Below are 26,594 nucleotides of genomic sequence, written 5' to 3' on the forward strand. Positions count from 1 at the left end.
AGGAGCCATGCTAAAACTGTAATGACATATATACCTAAATTAGCGTCACACAACTTCCAAAAATCGAGCCTATGCAAAAGCTATTTAAAAAAGGATAACAGAGAACAAGGATTTGAGTTTCAGCTCCTTGCCTTTTCCTGGGAGCTTTCCCAGGCAAATACAAAACAGAAAACTCTTCCCATCACTTCTGACTTGTGGCCATCTGGAAACTTAACCTTGGCTACCTTGATTGCCTGACTGCATTTTTCAATGGAAAGGTGAAAAATGGAAAAATAAAATATTATACTCTACAATTTGGTGCGATTCAGTTTATGTTCACTTGGCAACAGTGAACCATGCTGAATTTTAAGAACTTGTGTCTGTCTCTTGCATCTTGTTGTTAGCCAAAATTGTGGAGTTTAAAACTATTTGCTCAAGACCTTAGGAGGAAAATACAAAAAAAGATAATTGAAAACACATAATTCACATAAAAAGAGGTAAACATTTTTTAAGATAAAAAAGATGTTCAACTTTGCTGGCTTTAGAGAAATAAAACAGCTGGGCTTTCAGCAATAACATCAGCTCTCAAACACCAAGTCTACCTCTAGCAGTCACGGACCGTGAAATCCTCCTTCCTGCAAAGACATTCTGACAGATACACTCAAATCTTTAAAGTGTCCCACAAGTGCTGCAAAGGGTCCTCCTCAAAACCTGTTTAGCTGGGGCTGCTGTAACCAACTACCGCAGACTGGGGGGCTTAAGCAACGAACACTCATTTCTCACAGTTCTGGAGGCTGGAAATCCAAGAGCAGGAGGCCAGCATGGCACATTTCTGGTGAGAGCCCTCTTCCTGGTTGACAGATGCCATTTTCTTGTTGTGTCCTCACAAAGTGGAGAAGAGGGGAAGCAAGCTCTGCCATGCCTCTCCTTATAAGGGCACTAATTCCATTAACGAGGGGCCCACCCTCATGACCTAATTACCTCCCAAAGGCCCCATCTCTTGATGGTATCACATTGGAGGGGGTAAGATTTCAACATATAGTGCTCACTTCGGCAGCACATATACTAAAATTGGAACGACACAGAGAGAAGATTTCAACATATGAATTTTGGGTGGAGGGACACAAACATCCAATTCATAACAAGACCACAGGCACTTCCTGTTCTGTGTCCCCAGAACAACGGTTCTCAAAGCATTGTCCTGAGCCAGCTTCCTGGGCACGGCCTGAGAACTTGTTCCAAATTCTCGGGTCCCACCCCACATCCACTTACGGAATCAGAAACTGGTGGAGGGGCCCAGCAATGGTTTTTAACAAGCCTCCAGGTGATTCTGCTTAAAGATTACCACAGCAGGCGGGGTTATGTCCTTGAGGGCAGGGACCAAAGCTTGTTGAAAGTTGAAACTCTGGCACATGGCATTAGTAAAATGTTGAATGAATGAGTGAATGAATGAATGAGTGAATGAATGAATGACTAGCGTGCACATTTGCCCAGAAAACTCTGAATCTATAATTATTTTTAAAAATTAAAAATACCTTTTGAGTACTTCACTAGAAATAGGGGAGCCTGTTTCTTGCATCTATCTTTAGGCACAAAGTCACTAAGTTATTACATTTCTATTATCTCTTAGATTCAGATTTCTCGGCCTTGGCACTACTGATCGGCATTTTGGACCAGATCATTCTTTGTGGCGGGGGTCTGCTTCCTGCACTGTAGGATGTTCGGTTACATCTGTGGTCCCTACCCACTAGATGCTAGTAGTACCTACATAGTTGTGAGAATCAAAAATGTCTTCACACACTGTCAAATGTATGGCGCGGGGAGTAAAGTCACCCCATTGAGAACCACTACCTTGGATCATTCTTTACCAACATAGATGGGGCCCTTGCCTCACCCCAAGGCTAGCTGCTTTCTGTGCTTATAGAATGGCCAGAGAAGGACCCAGGGGAGATCTGTGTTCCCTCCCTTGGATACTCATTCACAAAACAATAGATTATTTTACAGGTCAAACTCCCAATCCCAGCCAGACGGCCAGGATTTCAATGCTGATTTGCAATGCTTCCTGGAGCAGCAAATTCAGACAGGTTGTCAAACTTACAAAATGGTGGAAGTCAGACTCAAACCAGCCGTGTCCTCTGTTCACACCTCTTCAACAACATGGGGAGTCAAAAAGGAGTGTTCACGAGTGTGCTTGCAGTGGGCTGCCTACTCTGGCACATGAGATCTAAGTTTACAGGGCTACATGTGTGTGGGGACAGAGTCCCAGAGAGCAGTTTCCAGGCTCTCGGCCTCACATAGAAAGGTGCTGGTTCAGATAGTAGATGGCTATCAGCTGTGACTAGTTGGCCATCAGTTGTTACCGGATAGCCATTGGCCACCGATATAACTGCTGTGGCTGAGCTAGGGGGTTTGGTTGGGTTGGTTGGTTGGGTTGTTGGTTGGCAGAGAAGTGGATGGCAGATTGCGGCTCCTGCTTCCTGTGTCTCCAACCCAGCCACCAGCGAGAATATAGTGGTATGACTTCCCTATCTATGGCTCCATGGGTGTTTCTTTTTGGCCTCACCAGGTCCTGCGTTCTGGTGCAGGGAGCGGGACCAGAGACCCCGCATGACAATGCAAAAATGCAATGTTTGAAAAAGTAGATGAAATTCAGTTTCAGATGGACACCTGGAACGCCGTGGAGTTCTGCTGCTATGCAAGCAACTGAACTGGAGAAAACTTACAAAAATGTACTTAAGCTCAAGTCTCTACACAACCGCTAATGGGAGACAGGGAAGGAGACTACAGAAAAAGGCTAAAAATATCTCCATTTGGAGACAGCAGATTGTGAAAGGATATGTGACTGCCAATTATTAAATAATTAAGGCTATGACTAAGACGAATATGCGTTCATTCACCAAAATCCCATACTGAAAAGGAGAGGGCCGTACAGTGTGATGGATGGCTCCCACGTGTGTGCCAGATCTCAAGTGCACACAGAGTGGGCCCCCGACACGCTCTCCCAGCACCCAGCAGACTCCATAATGCTTTATTGTTATTTGTGTGATGACTTGATTGGCTCTTCTTTCTTTTGCCCTGTAAACTCCATGAGGGTAGGGACTGTATTCTACTCATCACTGCAGCTCCAGGGTCCACCTCCATAAATACTTGTTGAATGAGTAAAGAGGATCCCCTAAACATGCTGCAAAGGAAAAAGCTAGAAAGTTGGGAGATGTGCCAGGGAAAAGTAGGGTCATGTAAATCGAGGGAGAAAAAGTTCCACAGAAGAGGTCAGCAGTGTCTAATATTGCAAAGGCACAACGTAAGATAAAGATTAAAAACTGTCCATTGGTTTTGGCAAACATGAAGCTTCTGGGGAGTTAGCAAGAATTATTTCGTCAGAGCCTTGGGAAGAAGCTAATTGCAGTGGGTTGAGGAATCCAAACAGGCAGAAGGAACTGCGGATAGCAAATTATAGGCCACTCTTTCAAGAAACCTGAACGTGAAGGCAAGTAGAGCTGGGTCAGTAGCTACTGTGTTTCCCTGAAAATAAGACCGGGTCTTATATTAATTTTTGCTCCAAAAGACGCATTAGGGCTTATGTTCAGGGGATGTTATCCTGAAAAATCATGCTAGGGCTTCTTTTCCAGTTAGTTCTTATTTTCAGGGAAACATGGTAGAAGGAAATGTGGGATCAGGACTGTTTTTCCCAAGGAGTTACTGTAAGAGTGTAACAGTGGATGAAACCACCTGCGGCAAAAGCCAGTACCAACAGAGAAGTTGGAACACAGTCCTGAAAGGTGGGGGAGGGACTGGATCCAGCTTAAAGAAGTGGGAGCACATTTCTTCCTCTGGGATAGAAACCGAGGAGGAATGGATAGGTTCCCACGGAGGTAAATTTCTCAGTGTTGGGAAGGAGGCTGAAGCAATCCTGGCGCAATGGCCTCATTTCTCCCACTTCTTTTCCTCTGAAGCAGGTGGCAAAGTCAACTGCCAGGACAGCGGGTAGTGGTAACAGCACTAACGGGTCTGAAGAGTGATGGAGATTTGGAAGGACTCTTTAGACCGGCAGAGGTTGGAGTTCATAGATCAGAACTGGCTTCAGCTCATACAGTTATATCTATGGAACAAGAGACAAGAAAGTGAGGTTTTTGCAGAAATGGAAGGTCAATCAGGTGAGGACAGCTAGGGCCAGCGTGAGGTGGGAAGCATGTAGAGAAGCGTAGGAGCCAGATAATCACTGCACTTATAATTCACACTGAGTTCAAATAACCGAAGTGTTTTAAGTAGAAAAGGGACAGATTTAAGAAGACTGAGAAATATTTGCCAAAGAAAGCATGTGGGGACAGAGCCCCAAAAAGCAGTTTCCAGGCTCTCGGCCTCACATAGAAAGGTGCTGGCTCAGGTAGTAAATGGCCATCGACTGCGATCAAATGGCCATCACCTGTGGCTAGTTGGCCGTCAGCTGTAACCAGTGAGCCATTGGCCACTAATATAACTGCTGTGGCTACGCTGGCAGCAAATGGGGCCTAGCAAGAAGATGGTGGCTGAGCCTGCAAGCGGAGCAGTGAGGGGTGAGAATTGTGTGGCTCCTGCTTCCTGTGTCTCCAACCCAGCCACCAGCGAGACTATAGTGATGTGACTCCCCTAACTATGGCTCCGTGGGTGTTCCTTTTTGGCCTCACCATGTCCTGCGTTCTTATGTGGGGAGCGGGAGCTGAGACCCCGCCTGACACCCTGCATGGCAAAGCAGGAAGAAAGCCAAGGCCTTTTGGAATCAGGGAAGCCGACAGAAGACAGTATTCACCGAGGTGGGAATGGTCAATGACGTCCTTGTCTGGAGCCCAGAAGGAGGAGGCGACTCTATCTGGTGGCATTAAAATCATGTTGGGGGCCCGGCCCGGTGGCTCAGGCGGTTAGAGCTCCGTGCTCCTAACTCCGAAGGCTGCCGGTTCGATTCCCACATGGGCCAGTGGGCTCTCAACCACAAGGTTGCCAGTTCGATTCCTCGAGTCCCACAAGGGATGGTGGGCAGTGCCCCCTGCAACTAAGATTGAACACGGCATCTTGAGCTGAGCTGCCTCCCAGATGGCTCAGTTGGTTGGAGCGCGTCCTCTCAACCACAAGGTTGCTGGTTCGACTCCCGCAAGGGATGGTGGGCTGTGCCCCCTGCAACTAGAAACGGCAACTGGACCTGGAGTTGAGCTGCGCCCGACACAACTAAGATTGAAAGGACAACAACTTGACTTGGAAAACAGGCCTGGAAGTACACACTGTTCCCCAATAAAGTCCTGTTCCCCTTCCCCAATAAAATCTTAAAAAAATCATGTTGGGGACTGAGATTTCCCAGCCTGTGTGTCCAATGTGAAGAACAAAAGGAGCAGAAGTCCCTGAGAGCACAGATGTGAAACGGGGCAGTGGTGGGGACACAAGCAGACAGGCTTGCCAAGGAGAGGCAGGTTGGTCACTCAGAGAAGCCGAGGGGAGCAAATGCTTCCAGGGGAAGGACGCGTGAGTGACTGCGAGACTGCTGCCATATGTTGGTGACCCCTGGTGACAAGGAACTCTCTGAAGACCCTGTTGAGAGCAAAGTCAGTGCCGTAATAGGAAAGAAGACAGATGCCATTGGGCTGAGCACTGAGAAGAGCGTGAGAAGCGTGTGGTGGGAATAGAGCAGAGACCACTCTCCTAAGACATTTAAGTAGTTGTGAAGGGAGGAGCAGCTAGAAAGAAACGTGTGGCTGAGGGAGATTGTGTTATAAGACAGGAGATACTTATGCATGTTTAAATGTTGGTGGGATGGAGGTCACAGGTCCTGAAGGTACTTTACTCTTAGAGACAAGGGTCAGGATATGGCTCACATACCAGGGGGGCCACAAAAGTGTATACAAGTGGACACTTTGGTCAACGTGGCTCAAGCAGTAGTTCACCGTAATCAGAAGTGTCTGGACGCTGATGGGAACCACTTTGAGCACCTCTTGTAATTGCAGAAGTCAAACATGACTTGAATTCATCCTTTGTTATTGGTATATATTGAGTATTACAATTTTAATACAGTTTTCCTTGCTTAGAATCTGTATACATTTGTTTGGCACCCTCCGTATTTAAATACGATAGACTTGCCGTGGGTTGGCTGGAGGAGACTACCGTAACAATGGCGGGGGGCGGGGCCTTGATGACAGGGAGCCAATCAAGGAGAAAGGCTCTGGTTTCCTCTGTTAGTATCTAACCTAGAGGATTCCAAAAGGGTTATGGTTCAGAGGGTTTATAGAGGGCATAAGATCAGTAACCATTAAGAGATTAGCTCCGGATGAGGAAAGGGGGTAGGTTAATGTCCACAAGAGCTGGCACAGGAATGAATGTTCTACACAGTTTGGGGCATAAATCAGGTGTTAGCCTCCAGGGCACCGTACGTAAGGCTCCACACAGCAGCAATAGCAGGGAGGCTACTAGCGCTGCCTTCTAAAGGCAATTACTCAAGTAAATTTTACTAGAACAAGGAAGAGTTGCTTCAAAGTCAAAACGGATTCCTGCCATTTATGGGAGCATGTAGCAGTTCTCTTGTTTAAAGAATAGGGGGAAATGCCCACAAATTAAATTTCTGATAGGGTGCTCCCCTACACTGCCTGGCCAATATTAATAATATCACCTGGCTATTAATAACAAACCATGTTATTTCATTAGGTACATTATAGCCATGTGTTGCAAAAGCTAGTAGAGTTATTTTTCTTCAAATCTACATTTAAATTCTAGCCATAAGTAACCTAGGACTTTTATGTTAGAGGCGTCATTGACACAAGTGTTACATGGGACAAATGTATTAATCAACTGAGGGTAAAGACCGCTTGTTGCCAACTGAGATGTGCTTTAAGGATTTTATGTATCCAGTTCACTTATTAACAACTTGTTTAACCTTTAGAAACTGTGTTTCTGTGCTATAACTGCATTCTTTAATTTACAAGGTAATGAAAATTAAAATAGTAACTGGAAAACCTATCTTGCTTTTCAATAGTTCATTTTAGTAACTTCAGGATCATTGTGCCCAAAACGTTAGCTGTAAAAAAAAAAATTAATTTACATTTTTTTAGGATCAATTTTATTGAGGGGATATAGTCTCAAAGGACAGGCTTAAGATACCAACCACTGCCCTGTCCTTGCAAAGATCTGTTTTCCTTCCAACCTAAAGATTGCTGGACATAAATTTTAGTAGGTTTATGATAACTAAGAGTAATCATTTCTGTCCTACGGAAAGGTTCTGCTGAGGTTTTCCTACCGTGGTCAGATGTGGCAATATTCCAGAAGTCATATTTAAAGAATAAATTTAGTATACTCAGCAGTTTTTCAAATATGTACTTTTAGCCCTCTAATATTCACGACTGCAATTTATCAAATTAACCTCATGGCATAAACAACGGTACTCTATGATACCTCCTGGTGACAGAAACCAGAGGCCTGAGAATCTGTAACCCTAAAACTCAGTACAGATCATTCAATACTAGTACTTGTAACAATTCTCTTGCAAAATGAGTTGGTAAACTGTCACCCCTTGGTTAACTAAAGCATAAAGTACCATGGTCTCCTAACTTAGTGATTAAAACCAATAATAGTTATAATTAGTGGAGTACATAGTTCTTGCTGCACTGTGGTATCTCCTTTACATAGATTACATTTCGTACTCATATTCTTAACCCCATTTTAGTAATGAGACAATTTTGGCTCAGGAAAGTTATGTAAGTTACGTAAAAATTACAAAATAAGTGATAGAGCTGGGACTTGAATCCAGATATGACTGGGTTCATATTAAGCTCCCATTTCTGAATTTATATTAGGTCAAGACTCACCATCGGCCCTTTAAAATATTGTTTGGCCCTGTGATCTCCACAGGTAAGCCATTATTCTCAAACAACCCACATTTCTAAGTGCCTGCTCGCCTGCTGTCCACTCTCCCTGTCCGGCTCCTAGTGTACTGCCACTGGAAATGCTAGCACTTTGGAGGTTTTAACTCTGAGGGTTTGACAAAGGAAGAAACAGAAAGGCAGGCATAGCCTAGGGGAGAAGGTTCTCAGGCAGAGCTGTCGTGTTTATGGGTAACCTCCCAGGGCCCAAATTCTATGTCCCCCAGACTGCCTGAATATTTCCTTTCACTTCACAATATTGCCTGAAGTCCTGCCAAATTAGGACTTTATTTGGATCTCATCTCAATATTCAATGCACATACAAACCATGTGGGGATTTTGTTAAAAATTCGGAACCTGATTCAGGAATCCAGGGATGGGCTCGAGAGGCTGCGTTTCTAATGCGCTCCCAGGTGATAAGAGGCGGCTGGCCCTCCAACCACAATTAGAGCAGCAAAGCTGTAGAAGACATTCGATTTCTATTCTCTAGCTGCCCTGCATAGCTGCTCATTTGGGGGAAATCTCCTCTTTATGCATCATAGTGGGAGGGACGAGCTGAAAATTAGCATTTAGAATTAAAACGACTTCCTCACTCATTAGAATCGGAGTGACTTAGGAGTCCTTTACTTTCCTACATCCTGACAACTAGGTGTGGGCATGTGGCCTGGGTCTGGCTAACCGGAAACTTCTTTCCAGGGCCATGATTGTTGAGGCTACTTTGCAAAGATGCAAGGGAAATGTAGAAACATTTCCCAGCTTAGGTGGCATTGACAGTTCAATGTCAGTGGTGGCGGGGGCAGGTCCGGTTCAGACAGAGCGTTCCTGGGCTTCCCTGGCCCGCTCTGTTTGGCCATTTTCTGAACACTGCATGGTGTCTGCCCAGCTTACAAGTGCCTGTACCCTGCCCACAGTCCCCAGGAGCGGAGTCTGGCAGCAATTTGATACAACGCACCCCTACTTTCTTGGGTCCAACTACAGACTCAGGAGACGAACTCAATATCTTGAAGTTCAAAAATCAGCATTTTGATAGATGCTGCACTGTGGCAGGGGGTCGACACAGGCTTTTTCTATAAAGGGCCGGAACAAATGTTTGAGGCTTTGGGGGCCACATAAGGTCCCGATAGCAACAACTCACCTCTGCCACAGTAGGGCAAAAGTAGCCACACACAATACATAAGCGAGTGAGCTATGTTCCAATCAATTTATGGACCCTGAAATTTCTGAATTTCATATGCTTTTCATGTGGCCATACAAAAATAGGCAGTCGGCTGGATTTGGCTCAAGGGCCATCATTTGTTGACCCTTGTTCTGAAGCAGTCATACCTTGATCTGATTTATACCAACCAATTTTTCTCCTTGAAACCCAGCATTTATTTCTTCTTACCAAGACAACAGGAAGTTACTCTGAAAAATGCAGAGTTGGTACCTACTCAATCCAGCATTTAAGTCATGTCATTTACTTTCTCAATATTTTGATCATTATGGAAATCAGTTATAGCACCTTAAAAGTTGAGCATTGATAAAATATACTAAATAATTAGCTGATTAAACATCTCAATAGGCACAGTGATGGGAACTACAAATGCAAAACAGGAATAATGTACTAATGAATTCTTAGTCTACAGATCCGATGAACAAATGAGTTTTGATTTAGAGAACTTGTGTAATGCTGTTTTCATAGACAGCTCACTGTGCATATTGGAAGGAAATTTTATCACACAGAGTTAAGAGCTCTGTACCAGCCTGCGTTTTCAACTACCATTCCAAACCATTTTAGGTAGAGCTACTAGGATGAAATTCTATGTCTCCGGCAAAGTGCCCTGGTGTTAACTGTCATAAGTCACACTGCTGTGTAAAAATTAGGTGATTTCCTTATCTTTCCTTATTCAGCCCTTGTAGCCAATTTCCAGTACTCCATTCAGAGCAAAACCCAAAATGTCAATACGCATCCCCTCCACTTATTCACTTGTTAACCACATTTCCATGGCTATTCCATGTACCTGAGACACGGTAAATTCCTGCTGAATGGGGTGACGGTGGTGAAGTGACCGCAGCGGTTATCTAGCTCTGACAGAGATCGATATCTTCTTTAGCTGGCGCTGCTCAATATATCCCATCATGGCTCTAGCTAAACCACGGGCATGTCCTTCTCTCTGCATCACTTGTTCCCGCTCTATCGCCCAAATACAGTCAGCAGGCTTTAGGAACTGGAGGGCATGGCACAGGTGAGAAAGAAAACTGGACAACCCCCAACGGCAGTTCTCCAGCTGCTAAAGCTGGGCCCCGTGCAGTGGGCAGGGGCTAACTGTCCCAGGAAATTCACCTCCAGCGGTCCCCTGATCACACTGGTGGTGCAGCCCTACTGTTCCTCCTGCGTGAAATCTTCAGGAAGCATAGCATGCCCTCACCACTTCCTCCTCCCGCTCTCCTCAGATCCTGGTCCTCTCTCTTGCATAGTATATAGTCGGATGGGGGTCCTCAAAAAACATATGTGCACATCGGCACCCTGGAACTTGGGGATGTAAACTTAACGGAAACAAGGTCTTTGCAGATGTAATTAAATTCAGGCTCTTGGATGAGATCGTCCTGGACATGGAGTGGGCCCTAGATCCTGCGACAAGTGTCCTCATAAGGGAAAGGCAGAGGGACATTTGACATAGACACAGAGGGGTAGGTCACGTGATAAGAGAGGCAGGGATTAGAGCGATGGGGCTACAAGCCCAGGAAAGCTGTGCACCCCCGGGAACTGGGAGAGGTGTGTGGGCAGTTTCTCCCTCAGAGCCTCCAACACAAACCAACCCTGACCACACCTTGATTTTGGACTTCTGGCCTCCGAAAGGGTAAAAAATAAATGTATGTTTTTTGTGTGTAATTTGTATGGCAGCATTAGGAAACGGATTCACAGTCTAACAAAGTAAAACTGGTTCATCTGAAGACAGAGCCACGTCTTAAGTAGCAAAAAGAGGTCGATAACAGTGTGTAATTACGTGTGCAGCAAGCAGGCACGTGCCTGTGATTACAGAGGTGCTGGGACAAGCTCTTCTAAAGCAACGCCTTTTCCAACAAGTATATAGTATAATATTCCTAATTTCGCATTTAGAGAGTGTGTCCTTATGCCCCGTTAAAAAGTGAATTTTTCTGAAATGACACCTTATCTTGTAAGTCAAATGCATCAGTTTTACTCTAAACAAGTCTAGTTCCATTTTTAGCCATTTAGTAGCATTTCTATATGCTCGGCAGTGTACTAAGCATTAAACGCACTACCTTGTTTAACCTCTGCAGAATGCTGAGAGGTAGGCAATACTCCTTTTTTACAGAGGAGAACACAGAAAGCAATGCCATTAGTTGCCTCCCTGATCTGACATGAGACGCTCGCTAAGTGGCAGAGTGGGGCTACGAGCTACTTCAAGTCTGATTCCTAAAGACTCTGTTCTGAATTCCTGTAATGCTTTTCCTGTTGCTTTCAGAGAGCGTGGTTTGATGGATACAGAGCAGAAAGCATAGGTCACAAGGTAGGGAGAGGGTGTGGAGCAACGAGGAAAAGATGATAAAAAAATATAACTAAGAAGGCTTTAGGATACCAAAACCGAATTTGTATACTTTACAACTTGGATCAGTTCTTGTGTGAATGTGGCCAAAGGTTAAGCATTTCTTCTCTGTGTTTATCCTCAGTCTAAGCTGAGTCTGTGACCATCCATGGTTCTCTAACAACCTGCTAAGTTTATAAACGCACAGGCTTACTTAGAAGGAAGATGGAATAAAGCAGAGGACAATCACAAAGACAGTGCATCCCCTGATGGTGGGGTTTGTGTCCCCCTATTCATGTGGTGAAGCCCTAACCCCCCTGTGATGATCTTTGGAGGCGGGGCCTTTGGGAGTGACGAGGTCGTGAGGGTGGAGCCCTCATGAGCGGGATTAGTGCCCTCATTAGAGAGCAGCTCTCTCTCTCCCTGCCATGTGAGGACACAGCAAGATGACAGTCTGCAAGCCAGGAAGAAGGTCCTCACCAGAACACGAGCATACTGGACCCTGATCTCCGACCTCCAGTCTCCAGAACTGTGAGGGAAAAATAAATGTTTGTCGTTGAAGCCACCCAGTCTGGGCTGATTGGTCTTAGCAGTCAAGGAGACTGAGACAACGGATCAACAGCATTTTGTTTGCATGTGAAGGAAAGCACACTGGTCTTGATGACTCACAGCAGAGAGAGTAGGAGTGAAAAAGAAGTCTGAGGCTTTGCCTAGAAGCCACCCTTCGGCTTAAAAAAGTACACCAATAAAGCAAGCAATAAATGATTCAAATTCTCATTCTTTAAGAAAATCACTTGTGAAAACTTGATGTTAGTGAAAACTTGTAAGTGTTGCAAAACCACACTGGGGCGTAACTGGGTTCTCATTTATCTCTTAGCCTGAGTCATCTTATTTTATCATCTTATTTTATGATCACTTGTTTTCAGAAAGCAATTTCAGGAAGTGCTTAACTTAATCAATTTGCATCCCCCACAGTGACACGTCTGGCTCTACTACCATATTCTTCATATGTGATTGGGCCTCCGGAAATCTTGATCTTTCTACGTGGTTTACCTCGGAGTTTGTGTGCAGCTTTCTTGTTCAAGCACAGTATTACATGAATGCTCTGCTCCCAAAACTCTTAGGGAATGAGAATAAAAGCAGTTTTGGTTACTTCTTCCTATCAAAGGAAGTTCATGTCCCGATTATTAAAAGCTTTTATTAAACGCCTGTCTTTTTGTGCCTCTGTGGCACATGCATGAAATAGATAAGGCCCATGCTCCGTAGAGATGATTTTATATACCATATATTTTGGGGGGAGTTCTGATTTCATGCAATTTCCTCATTAAATAAAGGGAATTTTCATATCCTTGTAAGAGTTTTCATGTAAATTAATTCTCAAAAAATAGTATCATGGGCCCTTTAAAAATAGTCTTGTTCAAAAGTGAGCCTCATGAATAAATGTGAGTATTCATTTGAAGTTATATTTTCATAAATTCAAATTTAAAACAGTAAAAATAGCTGGAAGGTAGTAGAAAAAAATTATTCTGACTAGAAATGCACAGTCATAAGGAAACTGTTGATGTATACAGACATTTTATTCTATATTGTTTTCTGTTTGATTACGGCAGTAAAAAACAATGTAGGAAGTTTGATGACTTATAGAAGGAATAGACATGTCGGAAAGTACTCTTCCAGGATTAGGAAAAAACAGCTAAGTTCTTTTATGAGCAATTAAGTTCAAGAAAAACATTCCACTTTTAGTAGATGGCCTACTATTCTGTGGTCTTGAAACCACAAAGAGGTTAATGCAAAACCTTTAAATCTATTCACGTCTGGAGAGAACTAGGAGCGTCTAAGCAGAGAATGAGAACAGTTTAAGATTAGTGAGAAAAATTAATACATAAATTTGAGTATTGTATTTTGCAAATATTACTTGATACTGTTTTTATATTATTTTAATAATAGTTAATGTTTACAGTCCAATAATTTTCGTGAGCTATATCTATATTTAAAAATGATTTAATGCACAACTGCTTATATTTGTTCTCAGTAAATGTAGTGTATCATAAGTCTAGCTGTATGCACCGTGAGACTACACCCGAGACTGTTTCTGTATTGACATTTACCTGAATGGCAGGTATGATTTGCGAAGGAAGATCTAACAGCTTCAGGACCACTTCTGCAAGCTTATGATGTAAGAGCAAGCATGAATCAAAGAACTGCCTTTGAGTTAAAACGTGAAGAATGAATGTGATGTCACCAGGTATCAAACAATCCCAGCACTCAGGAGAGTATTCGGAGTCAGTGGTGCCGATAAATGTGCCAGTTAGGAAGTGCCCTTCTTTCCTCACACGTATCAGCGATCAAGTGTTCACTTGGCCTTCAGAGACCATTATAATGGCAACCGAATCGACTTAATTTTGAAGGCAATTCTCAATGCAAATTCTCTATCTTATTGATAGAAATTGGGCTACTTATTATAAAAATTTTTTAATTAAGTAAAATATCTAATGCGCATTTTTCCAGCAAAGGGAAAATTACAATTCAAGACTTAATAATCATGGTAAGGTTATTTCAACACAATTCTGTTAATTACCTGAAATTTCTTTTCACTTCACATCTGCCTTTTACTTCTCAAAACATTTTTCTAGTATTTCACCAGAGCAAGATATCAGAAGGGTAAATCTTGGATCAATGAACTTGGCCAGTTCTTAGTAACTCCGGGCTTGAGGAGTTCATCCACTGAATGGATGAGGAGTTCATCCATGAAATGTTCATCCACTTCTGCTTTCCCTAACTCCTAAAACCACTCTAGAGAATAGGTATTTATAGATATTATTAAAAATTTGAATTGAGAGAGCCCATGACTATGCTTCATAAATTTTAATAAAACTTAAACGGTTTCATTAGAAAAGCACAGAGGCCTCCCACCTCTTGGTTTAATCGCACAATTACCTAAATATCTATCAACAACACTAAGGAGTTTGTTAACTATGGAAGCCAAGGGCTGACAGTTTCACCTTCAGTTTTCAGAATATGTATTGTTTCAATGGTTTAAGGACATCATCAGAAGTTCCACAAAATGATTAGAGTTGTAACGTGCATTAGATTAGTACTAGAGAAATCGAGAAGGCACATTTCATTAATTATAGGAAGGTGACTAAGAATTCTTCTGGGGGTGGGTGGGTTCTGAATTTCAAATGAAGGCATCTTAGCAAGTCAGACTCAAGGTCTCACTAGTCTGTGATGCAGGCTCCTCCAAATGGCAGCAGAAATGTATTACTATTTAGAAATTCTAGAGCAGTGCTCAAATTTATGGTTCTGTAGCAACAAGAACAAAGTAAAAGGAATATATTCTTAGATGAACAGTATTAAAATAAAAATACTGTCATGACTGCATACCAGCACACCTTCTCTATAACAGCAAATTCATTGTGATTTTCTGTACATTACTTAGATATCAGAATTTTTTCACTGTGGAAAAAAATGAGTGACTTGTTTCAAATATGACACTTTTGTGTATAATTGAACAAAATTTAAGATATGTAATTAGTACATTGATCTACCCAAATATTTTTGACAAGCTTTTGATTATGCACAAAGTACATCAATTGTAAGAAACTGTCAACTACTCAAAACTTCACGTAACTGTAGTGACCAAATTAATATTGGAGGGGAAAGAGAAGGAGCCCAACGGTTCTAGAATTTCCCAACAGGAAGAACCCAGGCGTGATTGGGAACATCAATAATCACGTTCAAGACTACCAGACATGTAGGTCTGAGACAGATGGTGGAAGGGGAAAATAACGACCACACCTACGGACATAGTGGCTTTGAGACACCCAAGATGCCAGAACGGTATTCTGCAAAGTTAGCTTAAAAGTCACCTTCTCTGTGAACCGTCGCCAAGTATTCCTTCCTCCAAGTGGAATGGATTTCTCTTCTGGGTTCACACAGCACTTTGTATTTTGATAACAGCTTAATTATATTTTGTCTGTAGACATTTCTGTGATTGCATTGCTATGTTGTAGTTATTTGTCGTCACATTTCTCCTCCAGTGTCTTTCTCACAACTGTTTACAAGTTTTCCTCTCCCCGCCTACTTTCCCCCAACCCCATTGCTTGCAAGCCTGTCTGAGTCATTATTGTATTCCTAGTTTCAACACATAGATAGTGCTCAATAAACGGTTGCTAAATAAATCTGCTTGTGATGATGGCACTATGCTAATACGATCCCCAGTCAAAATTTCTTCTTAATGTTTTATTTAATCAATAGAATGCATTCATTTAATAAACATTTCTTGAGAACCTACTGATTTCCATGAACTATGCTAGGATGGGAATAGTTCATGGATATGATAAACTCCCCATTCTACTGACTGTCTTGACTAATGCAGCATCAAACTTTTCATGAGATGCCTTCAATGCTTAAGATTTCTTATTTGGAATAACATGTACTACAGGTTGTGCCAAGATTCTGACACCCTCTGAAGCTAAGCTTTGCCTATTTCATCATTTTGCTGAGGGCTCTGCCTCATCCTCTACCACTATGCCATACATGAAAATTCTTTTTATGATGCTAACTGCATGTTACATAGTCCTTTTATATGATGCTTGCATATACGCAGCTTGGTTTATTTTCCACATACTGTACTCTTTGTAATATGTATATACCACATAAAAACTCTGCTATCTAGTACCAAAGTTGTGTCTGTTACAGAACCAGTCAGCATTCTGCATAATTCTATCTTTATCAGTATATTAAAATCTACCAAAAATGTGAAGACAGAGCAAGAGAATCTTTATGGTGCACGTATATTTATTATTTTAAATGTTAGTTTACACACTTTCAAACTATAGAGTTGCAAAATGGAAAAAGTAGTCTTTTCCTTGTGTTACGAAGTCAAATTCATGCTTGCTTAGCTGCTAAAAAACAAGAAAGCAATTAAGATCCAAACCAAGACGGTAGCTAACCCTACTTCAATTTTTGTTTGTTCTTTAAAATTTGAACGTGATAAGTAGAAACAAAGGAAGCTCACATGTTTGCAACGGTAAGTGCTGCAGAGGACATCCTGGCCCTCGACGACACTGACACTGTTAAACTATCTGGAGTGTAAAGGTGCACTTGACACTTCCTACCCGCAACAGGCTCTTCGCGTCTTCCAGAGGGATTCTAGTCACTTCATTAGCACAACCTGAAGTGGTTAATGCAGTGCCTTAAATAAGTGGAGACTCAATATGTACTTCATGAATTGAATTACAGGATAAACTGTCTCTGTTCCCGACAGAAAGGCTCGCTTCGGGGAGTCCATATGGCTGGAGGCAACTCCAAAATCCTGGAGAAGAGCTGCTCCTCCCCGTGAAGTGTCAGTTTAAAGCCTATAAATAAGACACTGACTTAAAATTCATTTTCTAATAATGCAGTATTGCTATACACCTAATATGGGGTTAGTCAATGATAGGAAAAACATAAAAAGGAGTCACATAAAATGTGTGCCCAGGGCCTAACAGGTGACCCTGGCAATGTGCCATTTCTATGTTACATGTAGTCAAATCGGAACCTCTGTCTCTAAACCCTCTTCCAATGGTCAATTTTCTTATCCCCACTCAGGGCCAACACTATTATTCTCTCCTCTTAAACAAAGTTTTGGACATTTTATGTACCACGTCTTCCTTTCCCCAAACACATGTAATAAAATTCTGATGCTTCTTTCTCCACATCAGTGTAATTTCTTGCAACTTAGATCCAATTTTCAACCCCACAATGATGGCTTCAATCTGATACATTGTAAAGAACAGTGAGTTGCCATCAAGAGGCTTGGGAGGCCTCAGTCCTGGTTCTGCCCACACCATGAAAGAGACAAACCCCTGCGCTTTACCAAGCTCAGCTTCTTTGTTTGTACAATGAGGGGACTGTGAAGCCATCTGTCTGGTCCTATTAGGCAAAAATGCTGTCATTCAAGGACTGTTTCCTCGTCTCACCCAAGACTACACATCGGACGCAGAGGACTCTGCAAATCATGAATGCTGGCGATCCTCTTGCCTGAAGTTCTGTCTTCCGTTGCATTCAGGGGTGGAGGTCTCTTAACGCCTAAGGCTCCCTTGCTGTTCTGCTCATCTCGCATTTTCCATCCTTGGCAGCACCTCTCTCTCCTCTCCACGTACTTTCTCTAGGTGAGTGGACGTGACCTGTGGCTTCAACTGCCGTCTACAAGCTGATGCCTCTCCTCCCATTGGCTGCTATCTCCTGGTGCTTTCGGGGGCTTGTGAGTCACTATTACCGCAGCTGTCATCCCCACCCCCAACTCTGCTCCTATTTCTGTGTCCTTCCTAAACTCTCCGTCTCCCTCATTTTCCCCATCAAATCAGTCACCAACTTGTGCTGACTCTATCTCCTAAATATTTTCTGGAATCGTTGCTGTTATGTGCTGAAGGTTTGTGTCTCCCTCCCCAGGAAGTAATTAAGGTTTAATGAGGTCACGGGGATGGGTGCTGATTTGATAGGACCCCCGCGGGCCTGCGCTCTCTCTACCTGTACACACACAGAAACGGCTACGACGTGAAGGCACAGGAAAAGGCAGCCATCTGCAAGCCAGAGAGAGCCCGCACACAACCCAACCCTGCCAGCACCTTGATCTTGGACTTCTAGCTTCCAGAACTGTGAAAAAATAAATTTCTGTCGTTAGGCCACCCAGTTTATGGAATTTTGTTATTGCGGCTCAGGCAGATTTCTCTCCATCTGCTAGCATTACCCCCAGGGCAGCGCCCCCTAATCTCTTCCCTACAGCCCGGGAACCCTCTCATTTACCTGGCAGCACATCACTGTGCGTTTGAGTCAGATCACTGGGAAAGGGGTCCTTGCTCTGCCACAAATGGTGCAACCGTGAGCAACTTACTTCATCTGTGTATCAGTAACCTTCTTGTAACATGAGGCTATTAAGAGTAGGGTTATTTCAACAAGGTGATCCATGCGAAATGCTTACAATAGTTCTGGGCACGTTATAAGCACGCGATGCAAGTTAGCTGTTATCTTCTACGTGACCAGAAGGAGCCACCTGAGTTCTAAGCTGCCTGTGTCATCACCTTTCAGAACCCTGCAGTGGGCTCTCTGCCACTGACAGGAAGAAGTCCAGGCTCCTTAGCATGACTTATGGGTGTCGTATGAACCTGCAGCTTCGACAGCAGGCGCGCATGTGAACCTCCCGCTCCTGCTGGGGGCTCATTCTCCTCTTCCTCACATGTGACGCTTCCGCAGTACTGAGCTCCCTGTGGTTCCGCTGTCCCAGGTCCCCAGGATTGCTCTCCTCCGCCTCTGTCTGCAGCGGCCCCTGTCCTTCACATCACCTGGCCTACTCCAGTCATTCGTCTAGATTCCACTGGGATGTTTCTTCCCAGGAAGCCGCCATGAACCTCAGTCTCGGTTATGAACCCCTCATCTTGGCTCTTTATATACTTTACGCAAGGCTTTATCATAACACTTAACCATTATAATACGGAAGTGATATGTGATATGTGCGTGTCTTTGCTTCCCACCAGACAGAAAACTGCAAGATCAAAGACCATTTCTTATTCTCTTTTTTATCACAGTATTTAACAACCTGACATGCAGTTAACTCTCAATAAATGTTGACAAACTGAATGGAATTGAACTCCGGAATCTGGAACCATCTTCTCCATACCCACCACCGCTATCTTAGCTCGTCTTCATTTCCCATTTGAAAGATTTCCTGCCTCTAATGTCTCTTTTCTCCACAGCACCCTTTAGACAGCTGACAGAATTGTCTTCCTAAAGCACGTATACCTTACAGATCCTGGATTCGAAACCCCTTTGGGCTTCTCCATACAGAAGAAGAAAGTCTAGTCTCCTTAACATGGCAACAAACAGGTCCTTCAATCCATCTCTCTACCCCACTTCTTTTTATGCTCCTAACTCTTGTTACAGTGAATTTCTTAATGTTGCTGGAGCAAGTTCCACCCTTTCAAACCTCCCTGTCTGTGCATGCTCAGGTCCCTTTGCTAGGAATACTCTTCTCTCTTACACCTAGAAGATTCTTGTTCATTCATATGAACTATTTTTCCTAAGTCATCTCCTTTACCTCCTTTCTTGGATTTCCACTGGGAGAATTACAGGCACACCTCAATTGATTGAGCTTTGCTTTGTTGTGTTATATAGATGTTACATTTTTTACAAGTTGAAGGCAAGACCCTTCACCAGTGAAAAGATTACGACTTGCTGTATTGCAGGATTCCCCGTACTGGGGGACTTGCTCTCTTGTGGGGGTCTGGAACCAAACCCACAGTATCTCGACATATGTCTGCAGTTGCTTGCTCCTCTCTGTTCCCATTGCACATTGGTCATACTGATGTTATAATACTTACTAAAGGTTATTATAATTTTGTCTGTCTTACGCATTTGAGTCAAAGGCAAAGACTGAATCATACCACATGTGTATATCGTGGGACCTAGAACTGCACCGGACATATAGTAAGCACTCAATAGATACAAACATAATTTTAAATAATTTAATGAACAGAGTGGCTAGGAAAAATAAGAACCTCTGGCTTATTGCACATCATACTGTCAATCTAAGGATACATATTAAGTAGAATCATATTAGATCCCTATTTTTCAAACAGTAGGTCATGATCCATTAAAGAATTTGCATAATAAAAAACCTCAGAGGGAGTCATAAACAGTAAGGATGGGTCCTAGGTTCACATAATTTTTGATTCAGGTGTGTGTGTGTGTGTGTGTGTGTGTGTGTGTACTGGGTTGAAATGTAAAATGTTTTTCCCACTGTGTTGTGTGCGGTTTTTAAAACAGCTTGGAAAACACTGTACATGGTTGTTTCTTAGGTTAGCATAATTTATTTTTTCTAATGACCCCAACTGTAATATAATGCCCATCACATACAGTTTTGAGAACATTCAATGAGATGTGAAAATTTCTTAGGTAGACTGGATTCACATCAGAGCTTATTGTGACTGTGATACCTTACAAAACTTAATTAGCCTTAGCCACAAGTTTGTTTCCTCACTGAAATCACCGGGAGGACAATAACGGTATCCTCCTAGAGTGCTTGTGAGGATTATGTGAAATAATGCATGTAAAGCCCTGAGCACAGTGCTTGGTACTTAGCATTTACTCAGTATATCTTCACATAAATCTTAGCGATGACGATGATGATTTCAGCTGGTGCTTGGTACAGAAGACATTTAAAAATGGCAGTTCCTTCCTTCAGTCAAATAGGCTTAAGTTGACTGTTGATATTAAATTAGGGCAGGAGGTCATTGCTGGCATCTTAGAAAGATAGATTGAAATAAAAAATGACTGCTGTGTAAAAGGAATGAGTATGTATTAACCAAGTCAGGACTGTCTGGTACAATAGTGGAGCCACTCAACCGGGAGGAAAAGGAAAACAATACACGTGAATATATAACCTCACATCTGACAAAAGAAATAAGACATCAGACTGACTATCCGTCTTCTAGACCAAGACTTTATTTCTGACACAAAGAAACAGTGAGGAAAGAGGGCTTCCCTCAAATAAATTACTTCACCTCTTTCAGATTGTTTTTCATCTGTAAAAATGAATAACTACAATTTCACAGTTTTTCATTAAAAGAAAAAAAAAGTCCCAGTACAACACCAGAAACCAGAAACTTAGTAGGTGTTGAAAAAAGAAACCTTAGTTCTGCTTTACTAGCCAGCAAATACCCACCTGGTTGTAACCCCCAAATTAGCTCTCACTTCTTTTCATAAACGAGTCTATTGTATTTATTTAATTCTGTCACTTCCTTTTACATATTTCAGTCTGTATGTGGCAGTATGAGAAAGGAAGAGCTAGCTGTCTCAGTGATCTTGTTACAATCGTTACGTATCGCAGGCTACTGGGGATCACCTTGGGCTCATGGCTGGACATTAGCTTTGGCTTGTTTTACTCATCAGTTCATCCACTGGTTCACGTGACTTGAACCCACAGAAAATAAATTACAAACAAGATCAGTTTATTGATTTATAATAGGAGATAATAATTCAGCCACAAATATTTATTGAGCCTCTCCTATATGCCAGCCAACGAGTCACACGTGCAGAAAAGCAGATACCCATCATTTATATGAGGTGTTTTTTCTGAGTCAAAGGACATTACAGGAGACGCTGCTTAACACCACGCTTTGCACATAGACATTTAATCACTGTTGGTTGAATAAAATTAGAAACTAGAATGCCACGCAAAGAGGCAAGAAAGTCAATTTGGATCTTTTTCAGAATTTCTATCATGTTTTCCCCTCGATGTTGTCTTTACTCCCCATATTTTCCCATGTAGCTAAGCACCACTGGTCATCATAATTGACCCCGCTTTTGCCTGGAAATCACTGGCTACAGACGGACACTCTTCCGCCTTGGCATTGCTATTGTAGACGATGCAGACTTGTAACAGTATGTCTATCTGCCTAATGCAAAAAATTAACAAACAAAGCCCAAAACTGTTTTCAACAAAAGAGGGAATCAAATTCCAGAATTGAATCTTATAATTTAGATTACTTAGAGGAGTGGCTATATGATGGCTCCTTCTAATCACATCCCATAAGTAGCACAGCCCAGCTTTTGATGATAGCTGAACAATATAACAGTTTGTCTAACAAGGGCCCAGAGAAGGGCTTAGCAAACAATAGCTCGTGAACCAAATCCTGCCCGCTGCTGGTTTTGTAAATAAAGTTTTATTAGAACACAGCCATTCACACTCATTTTTGACACAACAGCAGCAGAGTTGGGTAGTTGGCCCACTAGACTAAAATGTTTATCACCTGCGCTTGTGTTATAGCTCAGGCTGCTCTCTCACAAAACACCACAAACTGGATGGCTTGCAAAGGACAGAAATTTCTTTCTCACAGCTCTGGAGGCTGGACGTCTGGGAGCACCGTCGGGTTCTGATGACAGCCCTCTTCCAGGTTGCAGACGGTCCCTTCTTGCTGTGTCGTCACATGGTGCAGAGCAGAGAGAGGAAGCAAGCTCCCTTTGACTCTTCAGGGCGCTCACCCCATTCAGAAGGCTGGACCCCCACGACTCATCTAATCCTGATTACTGCCCGAGGCCCGGCTCCCAATACCATCACACTGTGGGTAGGGTTTTAACTAACATGTGGATATCGGGGGCACATTCAGTCGATAACAGACCCGTTAGCCGGTGCTGATCCTTGCGGAGCACAAGTATTCTTGGGGAAGCCCAGAGCCACGTGTGTCAGAAGCCAGACAAGCAGCTGACGAGGCTGACCACCTACAATGGAAACTGAGGTTCCCAGTCAGGACTCTTGCTTTGACAGAGGCCGTTTTAACTCAGCGAGGAGGGAGACACCTGCAGGCAATGTCAGAAGTTTCTGCAGGAATAAGTTTTGAGTCCATTTCAACACGTGAACAAGTGGTCAGTTACCACTGTTAACCGAGCTTCTACAGATCCTTCTCTTTGGTGAAGACTGTTTTCTTCAATAAGCCCAAGACCTACCGGGAAGGTGGGGGAGATGGGGGAGAAAGTGTCTCAGGGCTTGCTAACGGGAGTGTTCTAGAATTGTCACCAGAATCGCCTATCATGCCGGGGCCAGTGGGCATCAGAGCTGGAGCCCACAGTGCGGAGGTGGAGCAGAACAGACAAGAGGAAGAGAGGAGTGTGTGTGGGGGGAGGGTGCGGGGGGGGGGTTACGTGGTATGTTTCAGTGTGCCACGAGCAGGACGCTCAAACAGGCAGCACACAGAACGCTGATAAAACAATGGCCTCTACTGGAATTGGCACAGCTTTTTCTTGTTTCTTCCATTCTGCAATCACAACCTTTAAAAAATTGTTTGAAAAATACATTATTTTTTAACTAGAAAAAAAATAATTTTATGATATCATTTAGATGGTTTGTAAAAAAACACACCAAAATGGGAAGTAATGATGGAGAATTACTGTCCAGAAGGAAAGGACACTGCTGCTTACATCAATGTATACGTACGTATGTTACCGAACATGGCACCGTATCAGGACAGGTACTTAATAAACGTTTCTGCTGCATATGACGGTGCTGTTTCCCTCAGAGCCCACATCCAACCCACCCGTGTATCCGGAGTCAAACCATCTCCACTGTTACAGCCTTAGTCTGAACTATCACAGTCCCTCGCTTGGACGACTGTGGATGCCTCCGAATGAGTCTTCCTGCCTCTGTTCCACATAGATCTTTCCAAACACAAATCTAACCATGACCCTTCTCTAAATAAAACCTTGCGATGGGTTCCTATTATGAAAAAAGCCCCAATCCAAGTTCCTTACCCTAGTCAACAAAATTCACGTAGTCCCAACTCTCTGAATATCTCCTACCGTTCTATTTCGAGAGGACTCCATGTCCCAGTTCCACGAGGCTTCGTGTCATCCTGTCACAGCCAACCACAGGCCTGCCTCACAACGTTTACACCAGCTCTTTTCTCTGGCTTCAACCTCCTTTACCCATTATTTGGTCTTAACTCAAAGGTCACCTCAAAGAGGCTGTTCTTAGTTCTAAGTAATTACTTAGCAAAAGTAGTTATTGCAGTCACGCTCTACTACATTATTTCATTTTATTTTCTTCCTAGTACTACTAGTACTATGCTGAGTATTAAGTAGTATTATAGTAAGTACTTAGCAGTATACTAAGTAGTATACTTACCTTGTTGTCTTACCCTCACCTCCTAAAGTGTAAACATTTCTTAAGGGCAGAGACAATGTCACTCCTGTGTCATCGACACCTAAAACAGTGCCTGGAACACAGCAGTGCTTAATGAAAATTTGTTTATCTACAAGTTATGAAACATTCTACTTTGATAATTTGACTTTCACAGCAAAACACATGGGCTTTGAAATTCAATTAATTAAATATTGGTATTTTTCAGGTATTTTCCAATTATTTAAACAAAATATTCACTATTTTGTCAACTAGAAGCATTACATTGAAAAGTGTTGTAGCAACTAGACAGATTCTGAAAACGCTAACAGTAACCCAAATTTCCCTATCAATATGCATTCTTGACTAGACAGAATGCACTGAACTCTTTCATTTATAAAAAGCAATGCAATGCTAAGACTTTAAGGCCAATATAAAGAAAAGTATACAGCTGATTCTGCAGGGACTTTCAAAGTTTAAATGTCTCTTTTAACATTGCAAAGTTCCAGTATCTACAGGTTTAAAACTGACTGCTAGCTCATTTCCACCAAAATACAAATACACAAATATGCTCTATCCATTCCTGACCTGAGGGGAAAAAACTGTCCTGTAACTTTTCTCTCCACCTGTCTGCCCATTGCTCTCCTCTGGACAATGAAACTTAAGGTGTATCCTTCTGATCCACTTCCCTTAGCCCACTCCAATATGGTGTCAGTTCCCAGCACCCCTCCACAAAAACTGCTCTTATGAAGGCCATCAATGCTGTCCACGATGCCAAATCCAGGGGACAGCTCCTGTCCTCATCTTACCCAGTCTCGCAGAAGCACTGACATAGCTGATAACGTCCTCCTTGAAACTCTCTCCCGTTGACTTTTAAAGATACCCAGTTCTACTGTTTTCCTCCTACTTCAGTTCTTTTCTTTCTCTGACCTCTAAATGTTAAGAGCAATTCAAGGACTGGACCTATTCCCTGTTCCCTCTTTGTACTTCTGGGTGATCTCATTCAGTCCCATGTCTTCAATACCATCAATATGCTGAAAACGCTGTTATATCCCAATTTTTTCCCTAGGCTCTCTTAAAATAATTGATCTATTTGACATATGCACCTGGGTTTTTAATAGGCAACTCAAACTTAATGTGTTAAAGAAAAACACGAACTTGACTTTCTCTCCTATACCCATCCTACCTCCAGGAATAAGTAACATTACCATGCTATATTCATATATTGAATAAATGCTTGTTCCATAAGTATTTTTTGTTATAAATTTACTAAGAATTCTTTCCTCACTAATTATTGTGACAAAAATGTTACATTTGGGTGGTTGGTTGGCTCAGTGGTTGGAGCACAGTGCTCATGACACCAAGGTCACCAGATCGATTCCCACAAGGGGCAGTGAGCTGCGTCCTGCACAACTGGATTGAAAACGACTTGACATGGAGCTGATGGGTCCTGGAAAGACACTCTATTCCCTAATATTCCCCAATTAAAAAATTTTTTTTCTTTTAATGTTACATTTATTCTCTTTAAAAACTACACGTTGTAATTTTTAAATTACTTAATGTTGATTTATGTTTTTTTCAAAACATATCAACATTAAGTAATTTAACTTCCCTACTTTGTTAAAACTAGGGCTTCCCCTTTTGTTCCATTTAGGATTATTTCTTTCTAAAAAAAATGAGTCAAAACAGTATTAGTATTAAAGAAATCATAATCTTGTAACCTTTTAAACATAGTATAGAGCAAAGGATTTTTCCCATCTTACATTATAATAAAAATTTTAGCTCAAATATTAGCAAAGTGGCTAACTGAGAATAAGTGGCTAACTGGCTGCTGAGAATAACACTGCATTTCTCAGCTTCCCTTGCAGCTATGTGTACCTGAGTCACTAAGTTCTAGCCCATGACATGTAGATGGAAATGTCATGTGATATCTTCAGGATATCTACCCTAAAGAGACAAAGCACATGCCATGACTTTTCCCTTTTTTTCACACCTTTCTTTATCCTAATACCTAGATGTGGGGAGCCATGATTTCTTGTTATTCTAAACAAGCCTTGCAGACTGGCTCAGTTTATGATTAACTTGTTTCGGCTTCTAAGGCATTATCTCTGCCTGCGCCTGGAGGGTGCTTGCGAGCGTACTGTAAAGCTGGTCAGGGTGACCGGTTCTCGGACACTGAGGACTGAAGACTAGCAGGATAATTGGTGGGCTTTGTCATGAGATAATGACTTTGGGAAAGTTTCAAGGATTTTGTATCTTGTATGTGAAAGTTATGAATTTACTGTTAATGAGATAATAGCATTGAGGCTTGTTTAGTAGTTTCTGCTTTTCTGTGTTTTAGGTAAAAGATAACTTTCTGTGATGTAATGCATTCCTTTATCTGCTGACTGTTAAAACTGCACGTATTCTTAGGGTATATAAACGGTGGTAGAAAATAAACTCAGTGCTTCAGCATCACTGGAGACCGAATTCGCATCATCATAATTGTGAGTGTCTTTGTTCATTCCCACTCCCCCTTTCAGGTTCCTCGTTGACTCGTGGCTGCTGGTCGGCCACAATTGG

At 42.5% G+C, this 26,594-nt stretch overlaps 1 long non-coding RNA gene across 4 annotated transcripts in view; it reads right to left on the minus strand.

The window, feature by feature from the left end:
* LOC117021702 (uncharacterized) overlaps nucleotides 1–26,594 on the minus strand; it is a 97,040-nt gene that overhangs the window by 41,099 nt on the left and 29,347 nt on the right. For 2 of the 4 annotated variants that reach the window (XR_004422899.1, XR_004422898.1), the window contains exon 3: nucleotides 22,801–23,185. The exons of 1 other annotated variant lie outside the window; for it this stretch is intronic. This is a non-coding gene — a long non-coding RNA (uncharacterized LOC117021702). Of the gene's footprint in view, nucleotides 1–22,800; nucleotides 23,186–24,038; nucleotides 24,130–26,594 lie in introns of those variants that run through there. One more of the 4 variants, XR_004422902.1, reaches the window with a different exon arrangement.

This window comes from Rhinolophus ferrumequinum, chromosome 4, assembly GCF_004115265.2.
Source record: "Rhinolophus ferrumequinum isolate MPI-CBG mRhiFer1 chromosome 4, mRhiFer1_v1.p, whole genome shotgun sequence".
Taxonomy (NCBI): domain Eukaryota; kingdom Metazoa; phylum Chordata; class Mammalia; order Chiroptera; family Rhinolophidae; genus Rhinolophus; species Rhinolophus ferrumequinum.